Raw genomic sequence first — 12,768 nt, forward strand, 5'->3', positions numbered from 1 at the left:
GCATTTTTGTCTGCCTGGGATGTAGACCTATTCTTTTTCTGCAGAGAGGCGGCCTGACCCGCTGAGTTACTCCAGCTTTTGGTGTCCGTTATTGACTTACATTACCGAACTACTCCTTTGGCGTCAATAATTCTGGGATGTGAACTCCAGGTGTTTCGGGATATTTGCAAACAGCGGACTGCAGCACGACTGCGACCACGTTGCGGTCTCCGGCCGCTCTGACCAAAGATGGCCCTGACCCTGACCCTGGCCGCCTCCAACTGACAGCGGCGCCAGGCGGCGGCGGCCGACGGTGAGCGCGGGCGCCATCTTGGGAGAGGCGGTTGGAAACCAAGGCGACGGCGGAGGCGGAGGCGGAGGCACCGCGGCGTCTTCAGAGAAGAAGCAGGTGAGGATCGCTGCACTTCATTGGCCTTTCCAGCCAGGGTCTTTGTTGCAATGTGGAGCTAAAGAGTGACGGCGACCAGTGCATTTTAGTATCTCGGAGAAAGGAGCGTGTGATCGGTACGGTGGCTCATTTAATTTCCCTGCTGCTGAATTTGCTCTCGGTTCACTGTGCTGAATAGTCTGTCAGTGCAGACAAAAGGGGTCGACTGGAGACGGGAAGACGCAGATCACGCCGGCAGCCTTGGCATGGTGTTCTTGGATGTGGTGACATGATGCTCTGGTCCTCCTTGTTTTTTGTCCACGGCTCCAACCCCCCATAACTCGGGCTCCGCATCATCCCCTCTCCCTTCCCAAGCTTGACCTCCACATCTCTTTCCTGACTTCCTTCAAACAACTTTCGGACTACAACCCCTCCCCCCATATAGCGTCGATATATTGCAAGTCCCCAAACAATCTCCCCTCACTCGACCTCAAATTTGTGCAAAGTTGATCTCTTTGGTTTACCGCTGCATTGAGTGCTATGAAATAAGTATATTGTGTCTAGATAATGCTAACTGTCCGTACCTGATGTCAAAGAGTTGTTCATTTGATCGTTAATCAGGCCCCAAACCCTATTCAACGTTATTTTTAAAGTGTTTTTGCTTTCTTTTTCATTTCAATTGTTCCAGTGTTATTCTGACTGGAGGTCTGTGACCAGTGATATTCCACAGGGATCAATACCAGGACCTCTGTTGCTGGATGAAAATGTAAATTGGTTGGTTAGCAAGTTTGTAGATGAAACCAAGATTGATGGAGTTGCGGTCAATTAGGCTGTCAAAGTATACGACGGGATATAGATTAACTACAGAAATGTTCGGAGAAAGAAGCAGACCCTGCATCAGTCTGAAGAAGAGCCCCAACCTGAAACATCACCTGTCCATTTTCTCCAGAGATGCTGCTTGACCCGCTGACTTAATTCAGCAATTTGTGTCCATTTGCGTAAATCAGTATCTGCAGTTCCTTGTTTCTACCTTAATTTACATCATGCTCGGCGCAGACATTGTGGGGAGAGAGGCTATTCTTAGACAATAGACAATGGGAGCAGGAGTGGGCCATTCGGCCCTTCGAGCCAGCACCGCCATTCAATGTGATCATGGCTCATCAAACACAATCAGTACCCCGTTCCTGCCTTCTCCCCATATCCCCTGACTCCGCTATTTCTCGGAGCCCTGTATAACTCTCTCTTGAAAGCATCCAGAGAACTGACCTCCACCGCCTTCTGAGGCAGAGAATTCCACAGACTCACAACTCTCTGTGTGAAAATGTTTTTCCTCATCTCCGTTCTAAATGGCTTACCCCTTATTCTTAAACTGTGGCCCCTGGTTCTGGACTCCCCCAACATCAGGAATATGTTTCCTGCCTCCAGCATGACCAAAGCCTTAATAATCTTATATGTTTCAATAAGACACCCTCTCATCCTCTAAATTCCAGAGTATAGAAATTCCAGAGTATTATTGTGCTGTACTGTTCTATGTTCGTCTGTTTTCTTCTTGTGTTAGCATTTGACTTTGAATTCATCCATTCTAACAGTTCTTTTAAAATAATTAAAGTCTTGAAATCTAGTTAAGAAGTAATTTGACACTTTAAAAATAATGTATTTAAAACAATGTATTTAAAGAGACCATTATTGTTGATAAATTTCATTGCGTGCAATTGTGTTTCTTTAGTGGGAAAGATGATGCTCCAGATCATGTTCAATTATATTGGGAGTCTTGGTGTTTTCAGTTTTCTGGGCAAAAAGTTTTGCTGAAAATGAGGACAATCAAAATGTTGCCATCAAAAAGGTGCTAACTGAGAAAACATATGAAAGCAGTCTGACTTAAGAGTGGCACGTGGCACTTTAGTTTGACTCTGACATGGTGGAACGATTGTATTAATCCATTACCTGTGGAGATTCATTGAAGGCTAATAAACTGGGACCAGAAGCCAAAATGTAAATGATACAAGCAGTTTTGAGGATTCAGAACAATGATGGGAGAAACAACATTTTAAGATAGACACAAAATGCTGGAGTAACTCAGCAGGACAGGCAGTTTCTCTGGATTGAAGGAATGGGTGACGTTCTTCAGACTGTCAGGGGAGAGGGAGGCAGAGATAAGGAAGGGTAAGGTGTGAAAATGAGATATCAACGGGGACGAAGTTTAAGGAAAATGTAGAATAGATAGATCATTGTTAGCTCGGGGAAGGTGACAACGAGGCATATAAAGATAACATTTAATCAGGAGGACAGACACACTGGTTGGAGAATTAGGATGGGAGAGGGATGGAGAGAGAGGGAAAGCAAGGGTTACTTGAAGTTAGAGAGATCAAATTCATACTGCGGGGTTGTAAGCTGCCCAAGGGAAATATGAGGTCCAATTTGTTTTGTGCCTCACTCTGACAGTGGAGGAGGCCCACAACAGAAAGGCCAGTGTGGGAATAGGAGGGGCAGTTAAAGTGTTTATCAATCGGGAGATCACGTAGGTCTAGGCGGTCTGAGCAAAGGTGTTCAGCGAAACGATCGCCAATCCTGCAACCTCCTCCACTGTCAGAGTGAGACCCACCGCAAATTGGAGGAACAGCACCTCATATTGTGCTTGGGCAGTTTACAACCGAGCGGTATGAATATTGATTTCTCAAACTTCAAGTAACCTTGCTTTCCCTCTCTCTATCTCTCCCCCATCCTAGTCCTGACAAGTTTGACTGTCCTGATTAAATTTTATCTTTATGTGCCTCATTGTCACCTTCCCCTATTCTACATTGCCCATGAACTTCGTCCCCTTTGATATCTCGTTTTCACATCTTACCATTCCATATCTCGGTGTCTCCCTTTCCCCTGACTCTTTCTGAAGAAGGGTTTCGACCCAAAATATTACCCATTCCTTCCCTCCAGAGGTGCTGCCTGTCCTGCTGAGTTACTCCAGCTTTTTGTGTCTATCTTCGGTTTAAACCAGCATCTGCAGTTCCTTCTTACACAACTGTTAGCAGAACAATGATTTGCCTTCTCGGTCCTCCATACCTCCTGATGTTATTGTAATCTTCGTCACCAAGGCTGACAACATAAGATCCTTCCTAAGGGCAAATCCTCGGAAAGCTTCTGGATCTGATTGAGTACCTGGTTTTGTTCTCAAAACCTGAGTGGACAAACTGGCTGAAGGTTTTGTGGATATCTTCAACCTCCCATATTTGAGGTCTGAGGTGGTTGATGACACCAATATGGGACACACTGGGGTGAATGAGTGGTTAATTTTGGAAATAGTGCACTGCTTCCACCATTCACCATGGCCTGGATAGAGTGGATGTGGAGAGGATGTTTCCATTAGTGGAAATGTCTAGGTCCAGAGGCCATAGCCTCAGAATAAAAGGACGTACCGTTAGGAAGGAGATGAGGAGGAATTTATTTTGTTGGAGGGTGGTAAATCTGTGGAATTCATTGTCACAGAAGGCTGTGGAGGTCGTCCATGGATATTTTTAAGGGAGAGTTTGATAGATCCTTGATTGGTACAGGTGTTATGGTTTATTGGGAGAAGGCAGGAGAGTGGGGTTGAGAGGGAAAGGTAGATCAGCCATAATTGAATGGCAGAATAGAGTTGATGGGTTGAGTGGTCTACTACTACTATCACTTATGAACATTTATTCTGGTATGAATCTGCACGGTTTAATTTAAGGGACTCTGTGTTCTTTGTGCCACTAAATGCTGCTATTTTTGACTGGTCGTGGGCCAGGAATTTTGAGGAATTAGGATGTTGCAGTTTGTGCAGTAGTCTTTGAGAACATACTTAAATTGTTCCATCTGTCAACCTGGCTATTTCTTGCTGCAACTGAGCTTGGTGTTAGCATGTGCGGGACGCAGCCTCATTGGGGCAGTTTTGTGTAATGAAAGCCCTGATGTTGCAAATCATAGCCTGATGTAGTTTCATTGATGTTGCTTGTGGATTTGGAGGATTTTTGCAGCCAGAATTAATTATAATCCTACAGTTCTTTGAGATGGTCACTACAGGCGATGCACATTGCAGATGCCTACAGCGAGATGAGACTATTGCTGCTTGATAGACCATGAACCTTATGTTGAATATGAGATCTTGATCTTCAGGTCCTAAGGCAATGCAGTTACATTGAACACGAGGGTACATTTTATCAACAATATCGCGTCTGCAGACCGCTAAAAGCCTTGTCTCCCCAGGCCAGGCGGCACCGTTAAGTGCCGCCAACTGTCGAGGTTTAGCGCTACTGCAGCTCAATGTTGAAGGCCTTACCACCGCCAAGCTCAACGTCATCGAACAGATTGCCATAAAAAACAAGGCGACTATAGTTCTACTGCAGGAGACTCACACCGAAAACAAAAACTTCCTGAAACTTCCTGGGTATACCCTGGCCGGTCACATCGCCGACAAACATCATGGCATAGCTACGTTCGTTCGTGACGACATGGTCTGGCCAGCCATAGCACAGTCCGTAGAGGATGCAGAGGTGAATGGATCACAACCAAAGTGCAAGACACTACCATCGTCAACATTTACAAGCCGCCTCCGAGCAGGTTGGTCCCAACATCTCTGCCAGATGTCTCAGCCCCTGCCGTGTATGCTGGTGAGTTCAACAGCCACCATACAGACTGGGCATACAGCAGCTCCAACGCTGACGGCGAATTCCTGGCAGAATGGGCCTCGACCGCCGATGCAACAATCCTATACCACCCAAAGGAGTCAAGCACTTTCTACTCTGCACACTGGAACAGCACCACCAACCCGGATCTGGCCTTCTCAAAATGTTGCACCAACGAACCACTCCCAGTAAGGCGCATCCTGGACAGGTTTCCCCGATCACACCATCGACCATCGCTCATAACCATTCCATCTCAGGTCCAGGCTGTGGAAAGGAAAGATGTCAAGAGGTAGAACTTCCGGAAAGCAAACTGGGTAGGCTTCACACAAGTGAATAAGGCAGCCGTTGGCCTCCCACACCCACACCCCACGAACCTGAACAATGCCTATGACTCATACTACAAGATGCTGCTGGCCGCCGCCAAGAAGAACATCCCCCGCGGTGTTCGTAAAGCTTATGTTCCCTGTTGGGATGACGAATGTAAAGACCTACTTTGCGCCCACACAGAATCACAAACCAGCGAAGACAGGGACAAAGCAGCGAATGACCTAATCTGCAGACTAAATGAGAAATGCATGCAGGACAGAGACAGTGGAATCATTTGATTTCGCACACTCCAGCCGTCAGGCGTGGCAGACCATGAACAAGCTGATGGGCAGGTCGACAACCCCAGCATGGTGTCCCATCACTGCAAATTCCATTGCGTCGCTACTGCTAAGCAACGGCCGCTTCCCCAATGCAGACAAGGACGTCACCAGAACAACATTGGTGAGAGTCCACGAGCTGCCCAGGGCCCCGAGCTGCGACTCCAACCTATCCCACGATTTCACAACACAAGAAATCGAGCAGGTCATCCGACGGCTGAAAACCGGTAAGGCACCAGGCACCGACGACACCCACCAAGGCAAGAAGGCAAATGACTGGCTGTGCTCCTTCCTCTCCACGTGTTTCCGCTGCCGAAAGCAGCCAAAGATCTGACGCTGTGCCAAGGTGATCGCTCTGCCGAAGCCAAACAAGCCTAGAGATGACCCCAAGGGATACCGACCCATTTCACAGCTGTGTGTTCCATACAAGCTCCTGGCACGTTTCCTCCACACACATCTCAATCCAGTGATCGACCCCTAGCTGCTCAAAGAACAGGCTGGCTTCCGAAGCGGTAGGTCAACGGCGGACCAGGTGACCCTACTGTGCCAAGACATAGAGGACAGCTTCTAGGCAGGGGAGAAGGCTGGCACTGTCTTCTTGGACCTCACAGCTGCATATGATACTCTATGGCTGCGTGGACTACACATGAAGCTTCTGGAAACCATCCCAGACAAGCACATGGTGAGCTTCATCATGGAGATGCTGAGCAACCGCAGCTTCAGGCTACACACCAGCAACGGGCAATGCAGCAGGGTGAGAAGAATGGCGTCCCACAGGGCTCAGTGCTGGCACCAATGCTGTTCAACATCTACACCCATGACCTGCCTGCAACCTAGCAAAGAAGTATGGCTATGCTGATGACATCCTACTCAGGAAGCCATCCTGGGAAGCAGCAGAAGAGGGCCTCTCTGAAGACATGAACATCCTGTCTTCATACCTGAGGAACTGGCGCCTCAAGCTCAGCATGGGTAAGACAACATCTTCAATGTTCCACCTCAACAACAGGGAAGCGACCCGCGAGATGAACGTCATGGTGGATAACGTCCGGTTACGGTCCCAGCCCGTCCCCACGTACCTCGGTGTGAAGCTCGACAGAACGTTGTCATTCAAACAACACCTGGAAGGTGCCAAGGCAAAGACAAGCGCCCGTGCCGCACTGATATGCCGCCTAGCCGGCACCACATGGGGAGCCACGACGAAGACACTGCGCATGTCCACAGTGGCCCTGGTGTTCTCAGCCGCCGAGTACTGCGCCCCGGTCTGGTGCCGTAGCCCTCACGCCAAGAAGCTGGATGCTGCCCTCAACAGTGCCCTGCGGACTGTCTCTGGATGCCTACGAGCCACCCCAGTAAATCAACCTCCCGTCCTCGCTGGCATCGCCCCAGCCAACATCAGACGAGAAGCAGCCACGTTGGCCCTCTCTCAAAAGGCACAGACCAGTGAATCCCACCTCCTCCATCAGATCGCCACAGAGACACCACGACGAGTGCGCCGCAAGTCACGGCACCCCTTTGCCACGCAAGCCCAAGAGCTGCTCTGCACAACACCGGCTGACGTTTCTAAGGCCGCCTGGGTCAAGACGAGATGGAGAGACCAGCAGAAGTCAGCGGAGCCATCTAGGCTACACCATTACATCGATGACCCCATGGACGTCCCTGGCCTGGACCTGCCCCAAAAGCAGTTGACAACCCTCAACCGCTTGAGGACAGGCATCGGATGCTATGGAGTAGCGATGAAGAGGTGGGGCCTCGTGGACAGCGCCTCCTCAAACACCGAATGGTGAACGAGGTCTGATTGACCTGGACGATGAAACGTTGGCCTGGCTCGCCTCAACGGAGCTGCATATCTAAAAGACATACGACAGAAGCAGAAGAAGAATCAACAATATCAGGTTTGTTAAGGGATATCCATTAAATAGGGCAAGTAATTAGGTTTTTACAGAATTTACATTTATTGTTATGGGGATGATGTTGTATTGCAGGGCTAGCTTGTTAGAGGATCTATTTGCAGTGGTTTTGTCTCATTCTCTCTTTCCCAGTGAATGGGCAATAATGACTTTGTGCTCAGCCTCTGAATGTGGATACTACATCTAGGCAGGTTTGAGGAATTTTGGCGTTAAGGTAATGTCGGTTAAAACGTTTTCCATCAGTAAAATATAGATTAAATAAAATATATTCTAATCAAGTGATTAAACTTTTTCAACAAACTAAGCAAGTGTATTTTGAATTTGGAGATAAGCCACAAAAATTACTAGCACGACAGCTTAGAAAATTAGAAGATGAGAAGATGATACACGGAATTAGATCTGAGTATGGAAATATATTAATTACTCCAAAAGATATTAATGATAGATTTTTACAATATTATAAAAATCTTTATTCGTCAAAACTAACAGGACAAACAGATAGTATGGAAATATTTTTACAAGAATGTCAAATCAATAGCTTAGATCAGGAAGGTAGAGAATTGTTAAATGCTGAAATAACAGTAAAAGATATTATAGAATCAATTAGTTCGCTTAAGAACGGAAAAGCAGCGGGCCCAGATGGCCTGAGTGCAGAATTTTATAAAAAATTTCAAGATCTGATTTCCCCAAGATTACAAATAATGTATAGATATGCATATGACCAAGGAAAATTACCAGAATCTTTAAATGAATCCACAATTACACTCATCCCTAAAGTAGATAAGGATTTGGAAGATCCTGGATCATATAGAGCGATTGCCCTTTTAAATACAGACCAAAAAATATTAACTAAGGTCTTATCTAGGAGATTAAGTTTAGTGATCTCTAAATTAATACATTATGATCAAACAGGTTTTATCCCAAAACGTTACTCATCCCATAATCTCAGACGTTTGTTTAATATTATATATTCAAAAAGAATACGAGATACGGAACTAGCGGTTATATCACTAGATGCAGAAAAAGCGTTTGATCAGGTGGAATGGATGTATTTATTTAATATAATGGAAAAGTTTCAATTGGGGGATAGATTTTGTAAATGGGTAAGAATTTTATACTCGAATCCTATGGCAAGAATTTTGACTAACCAAATTTTATCAGCCAAATTCAAACTCTCTAGGGGATGCAGACAGGGATGTCCGTTATCACCCTTATTGTTCGCATTGGTGATAGAACCATTGGCGGAAAAAATTAGATCTGAACCTGAAATATATGGCTATAATACTGATACAACAATTAATAAAATTTCTTTATATGCAGATGATGTTTTGATTTATATTACAAAACCGGAAATTAGTATTCCCAACCTGCTAAACATTATAACTAAGTTTGGTGCATTTTCTGGGTATAGGATTAATTGGGATAAAAGCGAGATTATGCCAATAACAGGAATAAATCTTAATACATTACAACAATACCCATTAAAAGTAGTTACAGACAAACTTAAATATTTAGGGATTAACGTAACTAAAACTCATAACTCATTAATAAAATCCAACTATCCTCAACTATTAGATAAACTTAGAAAAAATATTTTATATTGGAAAACACTGCCTATATCCATGATTGGTAGAATAAGTGCCATAAAGATGGTATTTCTACCGCAGTTGTTATATTTGTTTCAGGCTATTCCTTTTTTTCTTCCGAAAACTTTTTTAAAAAAAATTGATAATATTGTCAATAGCTTTATTTGGGATTATAAAAATCACAGAATAAATAAAAAACATCTATGCAAAGCTAAGATAAATGGAGGATTAGCACTTCCAAACTTTTTATATTATTTTTGGGCTGTTCAGATTAAGAATATGAATTTCTGGTGGGTAAATATGGATCATGAACCGACATGGTTAAATATAGAAAAGGAGGACTGTCTACCTTTCAATGTAGGTTCGATAATTTTTGCACCAACGGAAGTACAAAAAAAATATTATAAAGACAACCTAATAATATATAATAATAGACGTATTTGGAAACAAATAGTTAAGACTCTACACTTGGATAATCTCTCATTTAGATTACCAATTATGAATAATCCATCGTTTAAACCTGCTATATTAGATGGGGGGTTTAAACAATGGGATGATTTAGGAATTACAAGGATAGAACATCTGTATAGAAAAGGAAAATTTCTTTTATTCCAGGAGTTACAAGATATTTATGGATTGTCTCCACAACATTTGTTTAGGTATTTACAAATTAGAGATTATATTAAATCCAATACACAAGATTATAAAAATAAAGAAGCAGGATTGTTAGATGAACTGTTTAATTTATATCCAAATACAGAAAAATTAATAGCCTATATATATAACATCATTTTGGATAAGGAGAATCCAATAACGGAAGTATATCGTCAAGCATGGGAAAATGAAATGGGATTGGCTATAACAAAAGAAAACTGGGAAGAAAGTCTACAACGAATACACCGGTGTTCATTAAACGCCAGACATATACTGATACAATTTAAAGTATTATATAGGTTACATTATTCGAAAACTAAATTAAATAGTATTTTTCCGAATCTCTCCGCTATTTGTGATAAGTGCAAGAAAGCAGAGGCAAATTTAATACATAGTTTCGTTACATGTCCTAAATTGAATTATTACTGGACAGAAATCTTTAAAGTTATTTCTGAAGTCATCAAAGTTAAATTGGACCCTAACCCAAAGCTAATAATATTTGGAATTCCGGATTTACATCTATCACTTACAGTAAATCAAAGAAATTTCTTTGATTACTGTTTAATAATTGGAAAAAAAATCATATTGAAATTTTGGAAGGGAACATTATCCCCCACAACCAAAATGTGGGCAACAGAGATGATGGAGACGTTACATCTGGAAAGAATTAGATTTGTCCTATTGGACAAGTATAATTCTTTTGAACAGATATGGTCTCCATATATACAGTATTTAGAGAAGTAGCTGTTCTTGGCAACACAGCTCGACGTGCACCCTGCGGGATTTGGTGAGAATAATTCATTTTTATATTGGAATTACATATATGTCTTTATTGATACTATCACTTGTAGTAGTGTTATTAATAATACATATTGTGGTTACTAAAAATGTTTTTTTTTTTTTTTTTTTTTTTTTTCGTTTCTCTTTTCTTTCTTATATATAATCAAATTATTATTTAATCCCTCTCTTAATGATTTATTCTTTCTCTATTCTTTCTCTATCATTATTTCTAAAAAAACAGTAGATAAGTATTACTAGTGTTTTACTTAATGCAAATTGAATTAATTTGATATAAAGTTGTTTGAAGCATTGTAATTGATTACCTTTAATAAAAAAATATATTAAAATAAAACGTTTTCCATTTGTGTTGTAGATCAGTTCCAATTCAGCAGTCAGCTGTTTGATTTGTTAAGTAAAATATTGCAGGGGGGATAATGGGTGAAAGTGTTGTGACATGTGTGTGTATACATAATCAAGTTTAAGCTAAGTTGACAAATACACAGGATTTAATACTTGGGCATGCATGCAATATAGATGGATATGGCTTCTTTTAACACCAGAGAATTTGAGCTGGTGCATGTTGGAAGTGCTTGTGTGCACAGGCAAACAGCTTTCATATGATGTCTTCTAATTTTAGTTTTAGTTTAGTTTAGAGATACAGCATGGAAACAGGCCCTTCGGCCCACCAGGTCCGCGCCGACCAGCATTCCACGCACATTAACACTATCCTACACCCACTAGGGACAAATTTTACATTTACCAAGCCCAGCATTCTTCTGGCGAATGTCCAGTCCCTGGAAAACAAGCTGGATGACCTCAGGGCGAGGGTCAGATTCCAGCGGGACATAAGGGACTGCAACATCCTCTGCCTGACTGAAACATGGCTGACCTCACTGATTCCAGATCAGGTAATCTGCCCAACCGAGTCCTTCACTGTCCACCGTGCTGACAGAACAGAAGCATCTGGGAAATCCAAGGATGGAGGGGTCTGCTTCATGACCAATAACAACTGGTGCAACCCTGGAAATATCAAGATGCTTTCCCGTTCCTGCTCGCCAGACCTGGAGCAACTGACGATCTCATGCCGCCCATTCTACCTTCCTCGGGAGTTCGGCTCAGGAATCGTCACAGCCGTCTATATTCCACCGCAGGCGGACACCGGCGTGGCACTATCGGCCCTACACGATGTGCTATGTCGACATCAAAACAAGTACCCGGATGCGGCTATGGTGGCGGCTGGAGATTTTAATAAATCAAATCTCAAGAAGGTCATGCCGAACTTCTACCAACACATCACGTGTGCCACCAGGGGGGAGAGAACCTTGGACCACTGCTACACGCCGTTCAGGAAGGGCTACAAGGCCGTTTCACTCCCCCAGGGAAAATCAGACCACGTTGCCATTTTCCTGCTGCCGGAGTATAAACAGAGGATAGTTCGGGAAGCGGTAGAGGCGAGGGACGCAAAGCGGTGGTCCGACCAGTCAGAGGCTATGCTGCAAGATGCACTGAGTGATGTCGACTGGAATATGTTCGAAGCAAGCTCCAGTGACGTCAGTGAGTTCGTGGAAGCAGTCACGGACTTCATCGCAACAATAACCGACAACATCGTCCCCATGGTAAGGGTAAGCACCTTTCCGAACCAAAAACCCTGGGTAGACAGGTCCGTTCGTGTGGCCTTGAATGCTCGCACCGCTGCCTACAACTCGGGCCTGGCATCAGGAAACATGGATGTCTACAAGGTAGAGTCCTACCGACTGCAAAGGGCGGTGAAGGACGCAAAGAGGAGGTACAGGGACAAGATGGAGTTACAGATGGAGTAGCAGGACACCAGAAGCCTGTGGCAGGGGCTACGGATTGTAACCAACTACCGGAGCACCCCACCCTCATCCGCAAGTGCCGGCACCTCCCTAGCTGATGACCTGAACTCCTTTTACGTTTCGAGAGGGACAACACCACACCAGGTCTGCCGACTATCGACAATGCCGCCAGCGGGCTGGCCACCGAAGCTGAAGGGAGGAATGTGCACACATTCTCGCTGTCCGAGCACGACGTGAGGACGGCTCTGACATGGGTGAACACGAGGAAAGCTGCAGGCCCCGATGGCATCTTGGGGAGAGTACTCAAGTCCTGTGCTACGCAGCTAGCTCCAGTGCTCACTGCAATATTCAACCTCTCCCTGGACAAGTCCGT

General features: G+C 44.3%; 1 protein-coding gene across 6 annotated transcripts in view; it reads left to right on the forward strand.

The window, feature by feature from the left end:
• The first annotated feature begins 259 nt into the window (after positions 1 to 259).
• cep78 (centrosomal protein 78) overlaps positions 260 to 12,768 on the forward strand; it is a 133,217-nt gene continuing 120,708 nt past the window's right edge. For 4 of the 6 annotated variants that reach the window (XM_033017588.1, XM_033017592.1, XM_033017590.1 and 1 more), the window contains exon 1: positions 260 to 388. The gene's annotated coding sequence lies outside the window, so the exon portion shown is untranslated. Of the gene's footprint in view, positions 505 to 12,768 lie in introns of all 6 variants that reach the window. The other 2 variants (XM_033017589.1, XM_033017591.1) reach the window with 2 other exon arrangements.

The sequence above is a fragment of the Amblyraja radiata genome, chromosome 3 (genome assembly GCF_010909765.2).
Source record: "Amblyraja radiata isolate CabotCenter1 chromosome 3, sAmbRad1.1.pri, whole genome shotgun sequence".
NCBI classification, from domain to species: Eukaryota; Metazoa; Chordata; class Chondrichthyes; order Rajiformes; family Rajidae; genus Amblyraja; species Amblyraja radiata.